The 21386-nt window shown below is 45.7% G+C and overlaps 1 pseudogene; it reads right to left on the bottom strand.

Annotated features, from left to right (window-relative positions):
• Positions 1-327: 327 nt before the first annotated feature.
• On the bottom strand, positions 328-21010 carry LOC140422616 (uncharacterized; annotated as a pseudogene).
• Between the last annotated feature and the right edge of the window lie 376 nt (positions 21011-21386).

Raw genomic sequence — 21386 nt, 5'->3', positions numbered from 1 at the left:
ACAGCTCGCTCCGTGCTCTGTGTCACTGTGTGTGTAATCCTCACCATGTTCAAGTTTCTGTACAGCTCACTCCGTGCTCTGTATCACTCTGTGTGTAATCCTCACCATGTTCAGGTTTCTGTACAGCTCTCTCCATGCTCCGTGTCACTGTGTGTGTAATCCTCACCATGTTCAGGTTTCTGTACAGCTCTCTCCGTGCTCTGTGTCACTGTGTGTGTAATCCTCACCATGTTCAGGTTTTTGTACAGCTCTTTCCGTGCCCTGAATCACTGTGTGTGTAATCCTCACCATGTTCAGGTTTTTGTACAGCTCTTTCCGTGCTCTGAATCACTGTGCTGCGCGGCGGCTCAGCTCACAGCAATACACAGCAGAGTCGCTCTGTTGAAGTTTGGAGATCTTTAACCGGCTGATTCTCTTGGCAGTATCAATAGAAGCAGAAATTCTCCCACCGGCAGCGTTTTCTTTATTCTCCTGTCCTGAAGTGTGTCTCTGAAGCAGGTATTCCGGAGCCTGTCCTGAGGAGTGACGGTACTAGTGTACTGTGTACTGACAGAATCCTGAATATTCCCAGTTTAAAGTAACTGTGTCACCGGGAGCAGAAGTTTGGAGAGGCGGGTTCTTGGACACCAAGGGACAGGAATCTGGCGGATGAAAAAAACGACGTTTGTTTTATTCGGAGAGCCATTATTTGTCAATCACGCGAATAGCTCAGTTGTTTATAGCATTGTTTTTATTTTAATTCTGCTTGAACTGTATGAACTTTTATGTCAACACGAACCAGTGAGGGATGAGTGGTTATTATCTTTAACGCCACAAGCTCGAAAGTTCCGCCATGCACTGTCGGAATGAGTGGTGGGAGCTGATTCCACAAAGGTTTATAATCTGGCAATGGTCAATGACCGGGATAGGAAAATGCAGATTTATGGGAAAATTAAATGGTTCATGGGAAGAATTGTATTTCATTGTCAAAAGGGCAGCATCTGCCCGTGGTGCCTAATGCAATCCTTACTTCTGTATGGTTTTACCGTGGATGTGACATTTCTGCTCCTATTTTCCTTGCTGAGGGACAGACGCGAGGGAACATTGTCATATCAGTGAGACAATCTGTTTCCTGATATAATTGGCCGAGTGTAACCGAACTGCATTTATCACTTAGCGCAGCAAGATCCAACAGAAACTGATTGCGATTCATTGGCTATGGATACAAACCGACGTTGGGCATCCGTAATTATATGTCAATCACTGACTGCAATTTATAATTTCCCGGAGTTTCTGATTGTCTTTTACTCTATTTGTCTATTTTCTTCAATCAATAATATTTTTCTCCGTTTCTCTTTAAATTGAATCATTTACTGTTAGTTTCATTTTATTTCTACATTTACTTTGCGCTGTCTTTGCTTTTCGTGATCATGGGAACTTGTCCCAAAGTCTCTCAGTTGTCGGCTGGGTTCAGTCTGTTCAGTTTCCGCAGTGGGTTTACTGTTACTCACTGGCAACTGCCTCTTCCGGCTCTCTGACAATTACAATTCTTTCTCTTTATTAACTGATTCTTTCCCGGGTTCTCTGAGCGGACTTTTCTGTAAGTTTTACATTGTGTATAATTTACTGGAGAGGAATGAACGATTTGGCCCAACTGATTTATGTCTGTGCATACTCCAGGTCAGCCTAACCCGCCCGAAATCGAGTTGGCCATTTCCATCCAGCACCTTGTTTCGCTCCATTCTGTTTCCCTTCCTTTATTTTCAATCCTACCCATTTCTGAATCAATAGTCTCTGCGCCAACCACTCAATGTGGCAGCGAATTGTATATCCTGATGTCTCTGAGTTGAAATATCTGTTTTCAATTTGTGTCTGTTTTCTGTTAATGACTATTACATGTTCACCGTCCCTTCCTCTGGAAGAACGCACAAATCGCCATTGAGATTTATGTTCATAATTTAATTTATGTATCAATCCTCCTCGTGATTCTTCATCCTTCGGTGAAAATGGACCCAACATGTTGAATCTTTCCAGAGAGATTTGCATTGTTGCTGATTTCCGTCCGCTGAACTGCAAGATTCAAAAGATAATTTCTAACGGGTAGAAGCAAAACCGACGAGACCTCCTTTCAAAGTTGACCCGCAATTCATTTATATCATCGCTGATCCCCTACCTCAACAACTAGTCCCCCATTGTCGCCATTACCTTTGATACTTTTGTATCTAATCATCTATTGAACACTTCTATGAATAAACTCACATCTGAGAATCCAGAACTCCCTGAGGAACAGAAATCAAAGATTCACAAGAATTGATTAACTGAAGAAATGTATCCTTTTCTTTACTCTACTGCCGAAACACATATTCTGAAACTGGGATCCCAAGTTATAACCTAAACAGCGTGGATACACTTACCCAGTATCTGCTCTGCCAAGCCCCTTGAACACATTGTATGTTCTGGCGAAGTTACATCTCCGAGCTCTACATTACATGGAATCTCGGTCTAAAGAACTTAATTTCAACTCACAGTAATGTATCTCAGGAATATTTGTTAAATTTCCTCCCAAGCATGGAGATCGTTTCTGAACTGAGGAGACTGGATCCTATGCAGCATTCCAGACCGTAGTCCATTTCAGTCCTTTCATCTCCAAACCCGATAATGCACCCGTGTATCTGGCTGTATTCAGAGATCATCCAATCTTTCTTTCCCCTCCATTAATTATATATTGCTGGTTCTAAATTAACATTCCCGCAGCTTATAATTGTCCTCTATGTTACCGTTCTCCTTTATTATTTTAAGACATGATCCTCATTCTCGCACTGCACTGTCACTGTTTCATTTAACAATAATCAGGGATATTGATAATTATCGCATTCCCACCTTTCAAACATCTGCATTCAAAATAGGAAGTGTCTGCATTCCCAAACTATCACATTTACATCTGATGGTGGAAAACAAGGAGCAAAGTGAATCTTATATGAAGGCAAATGAAATAAATGGCTGGTACAACGTAACTAATTTCAGTGACGTATTGCACATTAATAAAATTCCATCTGGAGCTGCAATAATCTTTTTCTGGAGTATGCTGTGTCACGCTCCTGCTGTCTAGGGGCAGGTATTGGACGAGCCGCTGCAGGTCTCTAACCTGGCTGTAGTCCTATTACACCATAAGACCATAAATATGAGAATGACTAGAGCGAGGGTAGGTCCGATCAAGGACAGTAGCGGGAGATTGTGTATTGAGTTTGAAGAGATAGGAGAGGTCTTGAACGAGTACTTTTCTTCTGTATTTACAAATGAGAGGGGCGATATTGTTGGAGAGGTCAGTGTGAAACAGACTGGTAAGCTCGAGGAAATACTTGTTAGGAAGGAAGATGTGTTGGGCATTTTGAAAAACTTGAGGATAGACAAGTCCCCCGGGCCTGACGGGATATACCCAAGGATTCTATGGGAAGCAAGAGATGAAATTGCAGAGCCGTTGGCAATGATCTTTTCGTCCTCACTGTCAACAGGGGTGGTACCAGGGGATTGGAGAGAGGCGAATGTCGTGCCCCTGTTCAAAAAAGGGACTAGGGATAACCCTGGGAATTACAGGCCAGTTAGTCTTACCTCGGTGGTAGGCAAAGTAATGGAAAGGGTACTGAAGGATAGGATTTCTGAGCATCTGGAAAGACACTGCTTGATTAGGGATAGTCAGCACGGATTTGTGAGCGGTAGGTCTTGCCTTACAAATCTTACTGAATTCTTTGAGGAGGTGACCAAGCATGTGGATGAAGGTAAAGCAGTGGATGTAGTGTACATGGATTTTAGTAAGGCATTTGATAAGGTTCCCCATGGTAGGCTTCTGCAGAAAGTAAGGAGGCATGGGATAGTGGGAAATTTGGCCAGTTGGATAACGAACTGGCTAATCGCTGGAAGTCAGAGAGTGGTGGTGGATGGCAAATATTCAGCCTGGATCCCAGTTACCAGTGGCGTACCGCAGGGATCAGTTCTGGGTCCTCTGCTGTTTGTGATTTTCATTAATGACTTGGATGAGGGAGTTGAAGGGTGGGTCAATAAATTTGCAGATGATACGAAGATTGGTGGAGTTGTGGCTAGTAAGGAGGGCTGTTGTCGGCTGCAAAGAGACATAGCTAGGATGCAGAGCTGGGCTGAGAAGTGGCAGATGGAGTTTAACCCTGAAAAGTGTGAGGTTGTCCATTTTGGAAGGACAAATATGAATGCGGAATACAGGGTTAACGGTAGAGTTCTTGGCAATGTGGAGGAGCAGAGAGATCGTGGGGTCTATGTTCATACATCTTTGAAAGTTGCCACTCAAGTGGATAGAGCTGTGAAGAAGGCCTACTGTGTGCTCGCGTTCATTAACAGAGGGATTGAATTTAAGAGCCGTGAGGTGATGATGCAGCTGTACAAAACTTTGGTAAGGCCACATTTGGAGTACTGTGTACAGTTCTGGTCACCTCATTTTAGGAAGGATGTGGAAGCTTTGGAAAAGGTGCAAAGAAGATTTACCAGGATGTTACCTGGAATGGAGAGTAGGTCTTACGAGGAAAGGTTGAGGGTGCTAGGCCTTTTCTCATTAGAACGGAGAAGGACGAGGGGCGACTTGACAGAGGTTTATTAGATGATCAGGGGAATAGATAGAGTAGACAGTCAGAGACTTTTTCCCCGGGTGGAACAAACCATTACAAGCGGACATAAATTTAAGGTGAAAGGTGGAAGATATAGGAGGGATATCAGAGGTAGGTTCTTTACCCAGAGAGTAGTGGGGGCATGGAATGCACTGCCTGTGGAAGCAGTTGAGTCGGAAACATTAGGGTCCCAGGTTCGATTCCGGCTTGGGTCACTGTCTGTGCGGAGTCTGCACGTCCTCCCCGTGTCTGCGTGGGTTTCCTCCGGGTGCTCCGGTTTCCTCCCACAGTCCAAAGATGTGCAGGGTAGGTGGATTGGCCATGATAAATTGCCCTTAGTGTCCAAAATTGCCCTTGGTGTTGGGTGGAGGTGTTGAGTTTGGGTAGGGTGTTCTTTCCAAGAGCCAGTGCAGACTCAGGGGGCCGAATGGCCTCCTTCTGCACTGTAAATTCAATGATAATCTATGATTAATCTAGGACAAAGGTTCGGCACAACATCGTGGGCCGAAGGGCCTGTTCTGTGCTGTATTTTCTATGTTCTATGTTCTATGTTAAGACAATAAGAAGTAGGAGCTGACGTTGGCCACTCGGTCCATCGAGCCTGTTCCTGCATTCAATGAGGTCATGGCTAATCTAATATAATCAAAAGAACAAAGAAAAGTAGAGCACAGGAACAGCCCCTTCGGCCCTCCAAGCCGACCATGCTGCCCGTCTAAACTAAAATCGTCTACACTTCTGGGGTCCGTATCTCTCTATTCCCGTTCTATTCATATATTTGTCAAGATGCCCCTTAAAGGTCACTATCCTTCCTGCTTTCACCACCTCCTCGGGCAACGAGTTCCAGGCACCCACTAACCTCTGTGTAAAAAACGTGCCTCGTAAATCTCCTCTAAACCGTCCCCCCCGTCACCCCCGTTGCCCGCCCCCCCCCCCCCCCCCCCCCGCGCACCTTAAACCTATGCCCGCTAGTAATTGACCCCTCTACCTGGAGAAAAAGTCTCTGGCTATCCACTCTGTCTCTGTCCCTCATAATTCTGTAGACCTCTATTACGTCCCCTCAAACTCCATCGTTCCAGTGAGAACAAACATAGTTTATTCAACCTATCTGAATAGCTAATGCCCTCCATACCAGGAAACATCCTAGTAAATCTCTTCTGCACCCTCTCGAAAGCCTCCACATCCTTCTGGTAGTGTGGCGACCAAAATTGAACACTATACTCCAAGTGTGGCCTAACAAAGGTTCTATATAGCTGCAACATGACGTGGCTATTTTTATACTCAATGCCCCGGCCAATGAAGGCAAGCATGCCGTATGCCTCTTGACTACCTTCTCTGCCTATGTTGCCACTTTTAGTGACCTGTGGACCTGTACCCAAGATCTCTCTGCCTGTCAATACTCTTTAGGGTTCTACCATTCACTGTATATTTTCTACCTGTATTAGACCTTCCAAAATGCAATACGTCACATTTGTCCGGATTAAACTCCATCTGCCATCTCTCAGCCCAAGTCTCCAAAGGAAATAAATCCTGCTGTATCCCCTGACAGTCTTAATCTCTATCCGCAATTCCACCAACCTTTGTGTCGTCCGCAAACTGACTAATCAGACGCGCTACATTTTCCTCCAAATCATTTGTATATACTACGAACAGCAAAGGTCCCAGCACTGATCCCTGCGAAACACCACTAGTCACAGCCCTCCAATCAGAAAAGCACCCTTCCATTGCTACTCTCTGCCTTCTATGACCTAGCAAGTTCTGTATCCATATAGACAACATACACTGCCCTACCTGCAGCAACCATCTTTGTGACCTCCTCGAAAAAGTCAAGTTAGCGAGACACAACATCCCCTTCACAAAACCGTGCTGTCTTTCGCTCATATGTCAACATGCTTCCAAATAGGAGTAGATCCTGTCTCGAAGAATTCTGTCCGGTAATTTCCCTACCAGTGACGTAAGGGTCACCGGCCTGTAGTCCCCCGGATTATCCTTGCTACCCTTCTTAAACAATGGAACAACATTGGCTATTATCCAGTCCTCCGGGACATCACCGGAAGACAGTGAGGGTCCAACGATTTCTGTCAAGACCTCAGCAGTTTTCTCTCTTGCCTCCTTCAGTATTCTGGGGCAGATCCCATCATGCCCTGGGGACTTATCCATCTTAATATTTTTCATGACGATAATCCTCAACTCTACTGTCCCACCTTATGCCCCTAGCGCTCGATCCCCTCATTGATTAAATATCTGCCTCTCTCAGCCTTGAACATGCTTAGCGCCAGTATTCCACAGATTCACGGCTCTCTGAGAGAACAGATTCCTCCTGATCTCTGTTTTACCTGGCGTGCTTTGACTCAGATATCATGCTCTCTGGTTCGAGACACAAGAGGAAATCCTCTCAGCATCCAGCCTGTCAAGCCCCCAGAGTATCCTATATGTCTCAATAAGGTTACGTCTCTTTCTTTGAAACTCCTTCATAGAAATTACCTCCAAAGACGGGATCAACCTCGTGATTTTTCTCCGGACTGTTTCAAATGTCGGTATATACATTTCCTGAAATGTTGAGTTTATTCACACGGTGCATCAATCACATTGCGCAGTTTGGAGAACGAACGGCTGCCGTGAAGAGAGCTCTAAGACCCGACGTGGTCAGCACGGGGGGCAGCATGGTAGCACAAGTGGGTAGAACTGTGGCTGCACAGCGCCAGGGTCCCAGGTTCGATTCCCTGCTGGGTCACTGCCTGTGCGGAGTCTGCACGTTCTCCCTGTGTCTCCGTGGGATTCCTCCGGGTGCTCCGGTTTCTTCCCACAGACCAAAGATGTGCTGGTTAGGTGGATTAGCCATGATAAATTGCCTTTAGTGACCAAAAAGGTTAGGAGGGGTTATTGGGTTACGGAATAGGGTGGAAATGTGGGCTTAAGTGGGTCGGTGCAGACTCGATGGGCCGAATGGCCTCCTTCTGCACTGTATGTTCTATGTTCTTGGTGCCCAAATGGACAGACAGAGACCCCCCTGACAGTCCAACTCCGACAGCGGAGTCCGCACGATCGACAATCTGCTTTCATTAAAAACAGTTAGGAATGAGAGAGCCTGTGATGTTGAGCATGTGCCATTAAACCGAGTAATGGTCCACAAACTGTCAACCGCCGCCAACACCACCCATCCACAATTACCACTACCCCTATCCCTCTAACCTCCTGCTCCATATACAGTTTCCACAGGAAAGACCTGGACCCAACTCCAGAATCATATTCTGCTCTGAAATCAGCATGGAAACAGGCCCTTCGGCCCAACCAGTCCATGCCGCCCAGTTTTTACCAATAAGCTAGTCCCAGTTGCCCGCACTTGGCCCATAACCCTCTATACCCATCTTACCCATGTAACTATCTAAATGCTTTTTAAAAGACACAATTGTACCCGCCTCTACTACTACCTCTGGCAGCCCATTCCAGACACTCACTACCCTCTGAGTGAATAAATTGCCCCTCTGGGCCCTTCTGAAACTCTCCCCTCTCACCTTAAACCTATGCCCTCTAGTTTTAGACTCCCCTAACTTTGGGAAAAGATGTTAACTATCTACCTTATCTATGCCCCTCATTATTTTATAGACCTCTATAAGATCACCCCTAAGCCTCCTACGCTCCAGGGAAAAAAGTCCCAGTCTATCCAGCCTCTCCTTATAACTCAAACCATCAAGTCACGGCAACATCCTAGTAAATCTTTTCTGCACTCTTTCTAGTTTAATAATATCCTTTCTATAATAGGGCGACCAGAACTGCACACAGTATTCCAAGTGTGGCCGTACCAATGTCTTGTACAACTTCAACAAGACGTCCCAACTCCTGTATTCAATGTTCTGACCAATGAAACCAAGCATGCCGAATGCCTACTTCACCACCCTGTCCACCTGCGACTCCACCTTCAAGGAGCTATGAACCTGTACTCCTAGATCTTTTTGTTCTATAGCTCTCCCCAACGCCATACCATTAACTGAGTAAGTAGGTCCTGGCCTGATTCGATCTGCCAAAATGCATCACCTCACATTTATCTAAATTAAACTCCATCTGCCATTCGTCGGCCCACTGGCCTAATTGATCAAGATCCCGTTGCAATCCTAGATAACCTTCTTCACTATCCACTGTGCCACCAATCTTGGTGTCCTCTGCAAACTGACTAACCATGCCTCCTAAATTCTCATCCAAATCATTAATATAAATCACAAATAACAGTGGACCCAGCACCGATCCACTGGTCACAGGCCTCCAGTTTGAAAAACAACCCTCTACAACCACGCTCTGTCTTCTGTCGTCCAGCCAATTTTGAATCCAATTGGCAACCTCACCCTGGATCCCGTGAGCTTTAACCTTCTGCAACAACCTACCATGCGGTACCTTGTCAAAAGCTTTGCTAAAGTCCATGTAGACAACGTCTACTGCAATGCCCTCATCTACCTTCTTGGTCACCCCCTCAAAAAACTCAATCAAATTTGTGAGACATGATTTTCCATGCACAAAGCTATGCTGACTGCCCCGAATCAGTCCTTGTCTCTCTAAATGCTTGTAGATCCTGTCTCTCAGAATATCTTCTAGCAACTTACCTACTACAGACGTTAGGCTCACCGGTCTGTAGTTCCCAGGCTTTTCCCTGCTGCCCTTCTTAAACAAGGGCACAACATTCGCCACTCTCCAATCTTCAGGCACCTCACCTGTGGCTGCCGATGATTCAAATATCTCTGTTAGGGGACCCGCAATTTCCTCCCTAGCCTCCCACAACATCCTGGGATACATTTCATCAGGTCCCGGGGATTTATCTACCTTGATGCGCTTTAAGACTTCTAGCACGTCCTCCTCTGTAATATGCACACTTCTCAAGACATCACTATTTATTTCCCTTAGTTTCCTAACATCCATGCCTTTCTCCACCGTGAATACCGATGAGAAATATTCATTCAGGATCTCACCCAACTCTTGTGGCTCTGCACATAGATGTCCTTGTTGATCCTTAAGAGGCCCTACTCTGTCCCTAGTTACTCTTTTCCCCTTTATGTATCTGTAGAATCTCTTTGGATTCTCCTTTGCATTATTTGCCAAAGCAATTTCATGTCCCTTTTTTGCCCTCCTGATTTCCCTCTTAACTCTATTTCGACAATCTTTATACTCTTCAAGGGATCCACTTGATCCCAGTTGTTTATGTACGTCATATGCCTTCTTCTTGTTTTTGACCAGAGTCTCAATATCTCGAGTCATCCAGGGTTCCCTACTTCTACCAGCCTTGCCCTTCACTCTAAAAGGAATGTGCTTACCCTGCACCCTGGTTAACACATTTTTAAAAGCCTCCCATTTACCAGCCGTCCCTTTGTCTGCCAACAGTCTCCCCAATCTACCTCTGAAAGTTCCTGTCTGATACCATCAAAATTTGCCTTGCCCCAATTAACAGAAGAACATAAGAACTAGGAGCAGGAGTAAGCCATCTGGCCCCTCGAGCCTGCTCCGCCATTCAATGAGATCATGGCTGATCTTTTGTGGACTCAGCTCCACTTTCCGGCCCGAACACCATAACCCTTAATCCCTTTATTCTTCAAAAAACTATCTATCTTTATCTTAAAAACATTTAATGAAGGAACCTCTACTGCTTCACTGGGCAAAGAATTCCATAGATTCACAACCCTTTGGGTGAAGAAGTTCCTCCTAAACTCAGTCCTAAATCTACTTCCCCTTATTTTGAGGCTATGCCCCCTAGTTCTGCTTTCACCCGCCAGTGGAAACAACCTGCCCGCATCTATCCTATCGATTCCCTTCATAATCTTATATGTTTCTATAAGAACCCCCTCATCCTTCTAAATTCCAACGAGTACAGTCCCAGTCTACTCAACCTCTCCTCGTAATCCAGCCACTTCAGCTCTGGGATTAACCTAGTGAATCTCCTCTGCACACCCTCCAGTGCCAGTACGTCCTTTCTCAAGTAAGGAGACCAAAACTGAACACAATACTCCAGGTGTGGCCTCACTAACACCTTATACAATTGCAGCATAACCTCGCTAGTCTTAAACTCCATCCCTCTAGCAATGAAGGACAAAATTCCATTTGCCTTCTTAATCACCTGTTGCACCTGAAAACCAACTTTCTGCGACTCATGCACGAGCACACCCAGGTCTCTCTGCACAGCAGCATGTTTTAATATTTTATCATTTAAATAATAATCCCTTTTGCCGTTATTCTTACCAAAATGGATAACCTCACATTTGTCAACATTATATTCCATCTGCCAGACCCTAGCCCATTCACTTAGCCTGTCCAAATCCCTCTGCAGACTTCCAGTATCCTCTGCACTTTTTGCTTTACCACTTATCTTAGTGTCGTCTGCAAACTTGGACACATTGCCCTTGGTCCCCAACTCCAAATCATCTATGTAAATTGTGAACAGTTGTGGGCCCAACACTGATCCCTGAGGGACACCACTAGCTACTGATTGCCAACCAGAGAAACACCCATTAATCCCCACTCTTTGCTTTCTATTAATTAACCAATCCTCTATCCATGCTCCTACTTTCCCCTTAATGCCATGCATCTTTATCTTATGCAACAAACTTTTGTGTGGCACCTTGTCAAAGGCTTTCTGGAAATCCAGATATACCACATCCATTGGCTCCCCGTTATCTACCGCACTGTTAATGTCCTCAAAAAATTCCACTAAATTAGTTAGGCACGACCTGCCCTTTATGAACCCATGCTGCGTCTGTCCAATGGGACAATTTCCATCCAGATGCCTCGCTATTTCTTCCTTGATGATAGATTCCAGCATCTTCCCTACTACCGAAGTTAAGCTCACTGGCCTATAATTACCCACTTTCTGCCTACCTCCTTTTTTAAACAGTGGTGTCACGTTTGCTAATTTCCAATCCGCCGGGACCACCCCAGAGTCTAGTGAATTTTGGTAAATTATCACTAGTGCATTTGCAATTTCCCTAGCCATCTCTTTTAGCACTCTGGGATGCATTCCATCAGGGCCAGGAGACTTGTCTACCTTTAGCCCCACTAGCTTGCCCATCACTACCTCCTTGGTGATATCAATCCTCTCAAGGTCCTCACCTGTCATAGCCTCATTTCCATCAGTCACTGGCATGTTATTTGTGTCTTCTACTGTGAAGACCGACCCAAAAAACCTGTTCAGTTCCTCAGCCATTTCCTCATCTCCCATTATTAAATCTCCCTTCTCATCCTCTAAAGGACCAATATTTACCTTAGCCACTCTTTTTTGTTTTATGTATTTGTAGGAACATTTACTATCTGTTTTTATATTCTGAGCAAGTTTACTCTCATAATCTATCTTACTCTTCTTTATAGCTTTTTTAGTAGCTTTCTGTTGCCCCCTCAAGATTTCCCAGTCCTCTAGTCTCCCACTGATCTTTGCTACTTTGTGTTTTTTCCTTCAATTTGATACTCTCCCTTATTTCCTTAGATATCCACGGTCGATTTTCCCTCTTTTTACCGTCCTTCCTTTTTGTTGGTATAAACCTTTGCTGGGCACTGTGAAAAATCACTTGGAAGGTTCTCCACTGTTCCTCAACTGTTTCACCATAAAGTCTTTGCTCCCAGTCTACCTTAGCTAGTTCTTCTCTCATCCCATTGTAATCGCCTTTTTTTAAGCACACAACACTAGTGCTTGATTTTACCTTCTCACCCTCCATCTGTATTTTAAATTCCACCATATTGTGATCGCTCCTTCCGAGAGGATCTCTAACTATGAGATCCTGAATCAATCCTGTCTCATTACACAGGACCAGATCTAGGACCGCTTGTTCCCTCATAGGTTCCATTACATACTGTTCGAGGAACCTATCGCGGAAACATTCTATAAACTCCTCCTCAAGGCTGCCTTGACCGACCTGGTTAAACCAATCAACATGTAGATTAAAATCCCCCATGATAACTGCTGTACCATTTCTACATGCATCTGTTATTTCTTTGTTTATTGCCTGCCCCACCATAATGTTACTATTTGGTGGCCTATAGATTACTCCTATCAGTGACTTTTTCGCCTTACTATTCCTGATTTCCACCCAAATGGATTCAACCTTATCCTCCATAGCACCGATGTCATCCCTTACTGTTGCCCGGATGTCATCCTTAAACAACAGAGCTACACCACCTCCCTTACCATCCACTCTGTCTTTCCGAAAAGTTTGATACCCTCGGATATTTAACTCCCAGCCGTGATCATCCTTTAACCATGTTTCAGTAATGGCCACTAAATCATAGTCATTCACGATGATTTGCGCCATCAACTCATTTACCTTATTCCGAATACTACGAGCATTCAGGTAAAGTACACTTATGTTGGCTTTTTTACCTCTGTTCTGAATCTTAACACCTCGATCAGTAACCTCTCCTAAGTTATAATTCCTCTTAACCTTTCTCCTAATTTTCCTTGTCGTCGAACCCACATCTTCCTGTAACAACCTGCCGCATCGCTTACCATTAATGTTTTCACTTCCCGTTTTATTTCTTTTGGTATTCCTGGTCCTATTCACTGAGCTCCCCTCAGTCACTGTACCTTGTACTGTCGCCCTTTTTGATTTTTGACTATGGCTTCTCTGCCTTACACTTTCCCCCTTACTGCCTTTTATTTCTGTCCCTGTTTTACTACCTTCCAACTTCCTGCACCGGTTCCCATCCCCCTGCCACATTAGTTTAAACTCTCCCCAACAGCTCTAGCAAACAACCCCCCTAGGACATCGGTTCCAGTTCTGCCCAGGTGCAGACCGTCCGGTTTGTACTGGTCCCACCTCCCCCAGAATCGGTTCCAATGTCCCAGGAGTTTGAATCCCTCCCTCTTGCACCATCTCTCGAGCCACGTATTCATCCTCTCTATCCTGACATTCCTACTCTGACTAGCTCGTGGCACTGGTAGCAATCCTGAGATTACTACCTTTGAGGTCCTACTTTTTAGTTTAACTCCTAGCTCCCTAAATTCAGCTTGTAGGACCTCGTCCCGTTTTTTACCTATATCGTTGGTGCCTACGTGCACCACGACAGCTGGCTGTTCACCCTCCCCCCCCGCAGAATGTCCTGCAGCCGCTCCGAGACATCCTTGACCCTTGCACCAGGGAGGCAACATACCATCCTGGAGTCTCGATTTCGTCCGCAGAACCGCCTGTCTATTCCCCTTACAATTGAGTCCCCTATCACTATAGCCCTGCCATTCTTCTTCCTGCCCAGCTGCGCAGCAGAGCCAGCCACGGTGCCATGAACCTGGCTGCTGCCGCCTTCCCCTGGTGAGCCATCTCCCTCAACAGTATCCAAAGCGGTATATCTGTTTTGCAGGGAGATGACCGCAGAGGACACCTGCACTGCCTTCCTACTCTTGCTGACTTTTGGTCACCCATTTACTACCTCCCTCAGTACCTTTCACCTGCGGTGTGACCAACTCGCTAAACGTGCTATCCACGACGTCCTCAGCATCGCGGACGCTCCAAAGTGAGTCCATCCGCAGCTCCAGAGCCGTCAAGCGGTCTAACAGGAGCTGCAACTGGACACACTTCCTGCACTTGAAGGAGCCAGGGACAGTGGACGTGGAATTTTAACTCTTGGGCCAGACCTATCATTCTCCATAGCTATCTTAAAACTAATGGAGTTATGGTCACTTGTCCCAAAGTGATCCCTCACTAACACTTCTGTCACTTGCCCTTCCTTATTTCCCAAGACGAGGTCAAGTTTTGCCCCCTCTCTAGTCGGCCCATCCACATACTGAATGAGAAATTCCTCCTGAATACACTCAACAAATTTCCCTCGATCCAAGCCCCTAATGCTATGGCTGTCCCAGTCAATGTTGGGAAAGTTAAAGTCCCCTACTATTACCACCCTGTTTTTCTTGCAGCTATCTGTAATCTCCTTACATATTTGCTCCTCAATTTCCCGCTGACTATTTGGGGGCCTGTAGTACAGTCCTATCAAGGTGATCTCTCCCTTCTTATTTTTCAGTTCCACCCATATAGACTCAGTGGGCGAACCCTCGGATATATCCCCTCTAAGTACTGCCGTGATGTTCTCCCTAATCAAAAACGCCACTCCCCCTCCTCTCTTACCTCCTGTTCTATCCTTTCTATAGCATCTGTACCCCGGAACATTGAGCTGCCAGTCCTGTCCCTCCCTTAGCCATGTTTCAGTCATAGCTATAATATCCCAGTCCCATGTGCCCATCCATGCCCTGAGTTCATCCGCTTTGCCCGTCAGGCCCCTTGCATTGAAATAAATGCAGTTTAATGTAGACTTTCCTTGCTCTCTGCCCTGCTTTCTCTGGTCATGCTTTACACACTCTCCCTTCCTGCCTTTTATTTCCGTCCCCACTGACTTCCTACATCGGTTCCCATCCCCCTGCCACATTAGTCTAAACCCTCCCCAACTGCACTAGCAAACACACCCCCGAGAACATTGGTTCCGGTCCCACGCAGATGCAGACCGTCCGATTTGTACAGGTCCCACCTCCCCCAGAACCGGTCCCAATGTCCCAGGAATTTGAAACCCTCCCTCTTGCACCATCTCTCAAGCCACGTATTCATCCTAGCTATCCTGTCATTCCTACTCTGACTATCACGTGGCACTGGTAACAATTCTGAGATTACTACCTTTGAGGTCCTACTTTTTAGTTTAACTCCTAACTCCCTAAATTCAGCTTGTAGGACCTCATCCCATTTTTTTACCTATATCGTTGGTGCCTATATGCACCACGACAGCTGGCTGTTCACCCTCCCCCTCCAGAATGCCCTGCAGCCGCTCCGAGACATCCTTGACCCTTGCACCAGGGAGGCAACATACCAACCTGGATTCTCGTTTGCGTCAGCAGAAACGCTTGTCTATTCCCCTTACAATTGAATCCCCTATCACTATAGCTCTGCCACTCTTTTTCCCGCCCTTCTGTGCAGCAGAGCCAGCCATGGTGCCATGAACCTGGCTGCTGCCACCTTCCCCTGGTGAGCCATCTCCCCCAACAGTTTCCAAAACGGTAAATCTGCACGGCCTTCCTACTCTTCCTCTGTCTGTTGGTCACCCATTCCCTATTTGCCTCAGTAATTTTAATCTGCGGTGTGACCAACTCACTGGATGTGCTATCCACAACTTCCTCGGCATCGCGGATGCTCCAGGATTCCTCAGCATCGCGGATGATCTGCAGCCAATAATATTACTTATAACACAGATGAGCTCCAGTTTCAATCGGTTTTAAGAAATACAGATCATAATTATAAATTGAACATTCACCGACACACTCTGTAACACAGCGGGGTTTGGAGACACTTACCGGCTGTGACAGTCACCACCGTCCCAGATCCCTCTGCAGAAGCATCGTACCAGTTATCACACAGTGATACGGTTCTCAGACTCCCCGGTACAATAACCACTGACACCTCAACCCGCAGGAAAATGATCACCAGTCATTCGAAGCTGCCCAATTATTCGGAGGTTTGAAATACATAAACAACACCCAACGTTTCAAAGACTTTGTTGATTTAAACCGTTCTCTGTGAGGCCCTGAGCTATGACTAAATTGTACGAGGCAGGAAATATTCGCTTCATGTAAACCAAGAAAAATGGAAAAGAAAGATGAAAATGGTGGAAATTACAATGAAACGTAACCAGGTTACAGCCACAATAACATCAGCCCGAAAATTCGCTGCCAGGCCGGGCGAATTGTTATTTGCTTTGTACGGAGGAAATTGTCCAGATCTCCGTCACTGTGAATATCCCAAAGTAGCACCGTATGGCAAGTCAATATAAAAACCCCGGCTATATGGTGAACGTGGGGACATAACTTCAGCAGTGGGGACTGCGGTTCCCGGTTCCAGCTGTTGGAACAGGATCCGACTGGTCTGAGGGTCTGTCACTGGGATCAGTCATTCCCAATCTCCATTCACTGACACTAATTCCGGGAAAAGCATCAACATCCACACACACTCAGCGTTTATAAAACTCAAGATGTTAACGGGAATGATCCAGTCTCATTATAAACCAGAGCATGGAATAGACAGTGTGAGGCGGAACTGTGGAGGTTTCAGGGCAGATTAACTCCGCTTTTACATTTGTTTATGTGATAATCCGCAGTGAGGGATTTTGTATCGCGGGAAGCCGAGAACCATCACCGTGTGTTCCAGTATTCGTACTGAGCTTTACAGTAATATGTGACGCTGTCTTCAACTTTCACATCCCGAATTTCCAGCCAAAATGTCCTTGCTGCTTTATTCACCGACACAACAAACCTCCCTCCGCTGGAGACCCGCTCCCGCTGTGTGCCGGGCTGGGTTTGTCTGAAGAAATCCCCGCTCTTCAATTTAACAGTATAGCCTCCACTATCTAAAACACAGGTGATGGTGAGGGACTGACACTCCTCCCTGGTCACCGCTGCCGGGCTCTGTGTCACTGACTGACTCAAACATCCTGGAAATTAAACAGAGACAGTTTAATGGACCATCATAGCCAGAAACACACATCAGGGCTAAAACCCCAGACAGGGTCTGTAATTGGAATGGATTCGGGCAGCTTTATATTAAATCCACACAATGTGGGTTAGTTTGATTGGTACTCACCGGGTAAACAGACACACAGGGTGAAAACAAGGAGGCTTCCCATCGTTCTGCTGCCTGGAGCTGATAGTTTAGATGACGGGGATCTGGAGACTGCAGACCTGGACTGCTCTGGAGCACTGTTCCACCGAGCTGAATTGAAATTAAATTACGCCCTCATATCGGCAAATTAGGCCACGCCCACAGTCCACCTCACAACAGAACTTGAGTATTTAAGGGGGACAGTCGGTTGTGAACACTCAGTCGAAGATCCACAGCTCCTGCTACCAGGGAGCCTCCAGTTTCCTGTCGCTTCATTGGATTTGTGAGCTGCGGTTGAAACGGAGCTCAAACTGGGCGCCAAGGTAGCACAGTGGTTAGCACTGTTGCTTCACAGCGCCAGGGTCCAGGGGTCGATTTGTGACTTGGGTCACTGTCTGTGCGGAGTCTGCACGTTCTCCCCGTGTCTGTGTGGGTTTCCTCCGGGTGCTCCGGTTTCCTCCCACAAGTCCCGAAAGACATGCTGTTAGATGAATTGGACATTCTGAATTCTCCCTCTGTGTACCCGAACAGGCGACGGAATGTGGCGACTAGGGGATTTTCACAGTAACTTCATTGCAGTGTTAATGTAAGCCCACTTGCGACAATAATAAAGATTATTATGATTATTATAAAAATCCCCTCCCACCTCAGTCTATTGAACAGGGGGGTTGAGGACGTGTTGTTTTGTCACTGGAGGCTCCCGCCCCCTATCCCTTAGTGCAGTGAGTTGGGAGATTGGTCCATGTGATTTTGTTGGGTGGTCGTATTTCCACTATTATTGCAATGGTGCCGGTAATACCTTTAACAAACCCTGAACGGGTTCACGGTTAAGTGACTGATCAGAATGCCGGAGCCTCAGAACCAGCAGCTTCCTTCAATCCAGAAACTGATGATCAGGTTACAATATGATACAGACCACTGATAATATCCAGGTAGATATTTATAATATACATGATGATTACTGCACCATCGCCGTCTATGTTTTATAATACCAACAATGCTTCAATTTAGTAATGATTACTTTCCAGTTCTGTCATATTCAGAATGCTCATTTGTAGTGACAGAGAATGGACAAATATTCAGAAGGGCAGTGCACACTGTGGGATCGGTTTAGGGGCTTGGAAGAATGAGGACAGACAATATAAAGTGAATGCTGCAAGTTGTAAGGCACTGTGGAAAGAGCGAGAGAGATGATGTGACGGGAGGAAAGGTTGCGACTTCTGTTAAATGCATTTTAGGTTATTGGCTTGATCAACAGGAAGCTTGTATCGAAGGTGAAACTGTTGAAGGCAACTATGCATTTGTATACCGTTGATAATATCTCGGCTAGATTAATGTTCAAATCTGGTCTACACATCTGAGAATGATTTGAGGGTCTCAGAAAGGGTGCGGGTCAGAATCATTAAAATGGAACTAATGAAGAAATGCTTCCGCTTTGTGCAAAGATTGGGGAATGTGATCCTGTTCTCTGTAAAACAGGGAAGTCTGAGCGAATATTTGGTTGATATTAGACCACAAGACCATAAGACATAGGAGCAGAATTAGGCCACTCGGCCCATCGAGTCTGCTCTGCTGTCAACAATTCCGGTTGAATAAATAAGGAAATATTGCCTCTAGTGGCAGAAGGTTCAGTCACCAGAGGATTTTCATTTGAAGGATTGGCATCTGCCAAAGAACCAAAGACAAGTTGCGCATGTATTTCTTTTGCAATGTGAGTGTTTCTGACGTGTTCACTGACTAAAAGGCTGGTGGAAGCGGATTTAAAAGTAAAAAAAGGAATAGGATAACGTCCTGAAATTGAACCTTTAGCAAGGCAGCGGAACGGAGCAGTGGAGTGAGAGTAATTTAGTAGTTCTGCTCAGAGATCAGATAGGCACCTTGTGCTGAATGATCTGATTGTGGGAATGAATGATGCGGGAATGGAACAGGAAGTTCTTGATGATTCCAGTATCCAAATATTTACCTATTTCCTGTGCAGTTACTTTTCGAACGTTTGTGTTAATCTCATGCGATTGAGCAACATATGGCGTGAGTAACATATTTGGAGAAAGAAGGCATGACTTTACCGAGTTCATAGTCCAGAGACAACCACCAAGATCTGGCACTGTCCAAGGACGGAGGAGGCTGTGTTTTAATCAGATGAGTTCTGAAGGAGAAGCAGAGAAAGCAATTTTCTTTAACACACCGAGTACCTGATCGTTTGAGTGAAACATACAGATAAAGCAGAGAGTTGGGCGCACATTGCTTAAAGACCATAAGACCATTGGGGCTGGTTTACCACACGGGGGCTAAACAGCTGACTTGTAATACAGAACAAGGCCGGCAGCACGGGTTCAATTCCCGTACCGGGCTCCCAAACAGCCGCCGGAATGTGGCGACTAGGGGCTTTTCACAGTAACTTCATTGAAACCTATTTGTGACAATAAGCGGTTATTATCATCATCATCATAAGACATAGAAGCAGAATTAGGCCACTAGACCCATTAATCATGGCTGATATTTTTCTCATCACCATTTTCCTGCCTAGTCCCCATAACCCCTGATACCCTTTTTAATCAAGAACCTATCTATCTCTGTCTTAACGACACGCAGTGATTTGGCCTCTACAATTGTCTGCGACAAAGTATCCCATAGATTCACCACTCTCTGGCTGAAGAAATTCCTCCTCATCTCTGTTTTAAAGGATCGTCCCTTTAGTCGGAGATTGTGTCCACTGATTCTAGTTTTTCCTACAAGTGGAAACATCCTCTCCATGTCCACTCTATCCAGGCTTCGTAGTATCCTGTAAGTTTCAATAAGATCCTCCCCCCCCCCCCCCCCCCCCCACTCATCCTTCTAAACTCCAACGAGTACAGACCAGGATTCTCAACCGTTTCTCATACGACAAGCTTTTCACTTCAGGAATCCTTCTTGTGAACCTCCTCTGGACCCTTTCCAAGGCCATCACACCTGTCTTTAGATACGGGGCCCAACACTGCCTAAAATACTCCAATTTGAGTCTGACCAGAGCCTTATACAGCCTCAGAAGTACATCCCTGGTCTTCGATTCTAACCCTCTTGGCACGAATGCAGTATTGTATTTGGCTTCCTAACTGCCGACTGAACCTGCACGTTGACCTTGATAGATTCGTGAACAAGGACATCCAAGTCCCTTTGTGTTTCTGGTTTCAGAAGCATTTCCCCATTTAGAAAATATTCTATGTCTAAATTCCTCCTTCCAAACTGCATAACCTCACACGTTTCCACATTGCATTTCATCTGCCACTTCATTGCCCATTCACCTAGCCGTTCCAAATCCATCTGCAGCCCACTTGCTTCCTCAATACTATCGTTGTATCATCTGCACACCTAGCAACAGTGCCTTCAGTTCCTTCTTCCAGATCATTAATGTATATTCTGAAAAGTTGTGATTCCAGCACGGACCCCTGATGCACACCACTAGTCACCGGCTGCCATTCTGAAAAAGACCCCTTTATCCCCACTCTCTGCCTTCTGCCAGTCAGCCAATCCTCTATCCATGCCAATGTCTTTATCTTAACACCATGGGCTCTTAACACTTTGAACAATCTCCCAGGCGGCACCTTGTTAAAGGCCTTCTGAAATCTAAATAAATCACGTCCACTGATTCTCCTTTGCCGCAGTTCCTTGTTACCTCCTCAAAGAGCTCCCACAGATTTGTCAGACATGACCACCCTTTGACAAAGCCGTGCTCATTCCTATTTTACCATGCACTTACAAGTACTCGGTGATCTCATCTTCAACAACAGACTCTAAAATCTTACCAACGACCAAAGTCAGGCCAAACGGCATATAATTTCCCGTCTTCTGCCTCCCATCCTTTTTAAAAACTTTTTAAAATTTAGAGTGCCAAATCCATTTTTTCCAATTGAGGGGCAATTTTAGCGTGTTCAGTCCACCTACCCTGAACATCTTTGTGTTTTGGGGATAACCCCACGTAAACACGGGGAGAATGTGCAAACACCACACGGACAGTGACCCAGAGCCTGCAGAAGAGAAGGTGGAATTGATCCTGTGCAGCACTTCGATCCGCATCTTCCCCCTATCTCCAAGCCTATTTCCTCCCCCCATTTATGCTGCGTTTTATCCAGTGGCATCCTGACCTCTTGTAAAGGTCGCCCATATATTTCACCACATGTGCGTCCTCCTAGTTTGACACGTTTTAGCA

This window comes from Scyliorhinus torazame, chromosome 5, assembly GCF_047496885.1.
Source record: "Scyliorhinus torazame isolate Kashiwa2021f chromosome 5, sScyTor2.1, whole genome shotgun sequence".
NCBI lineage: Eukaryota > Metazoa > Chordata > Chondrichthyes > Carcharhiniformes > Scyliorhinidae > Scyliorhinus > Scyliorhinus torazame.
The sequence above is the reverse complement of the archived record's forward strand: the minus strand, read 5'-3'. Positions and strand labels throughout refer to the sequence as shown.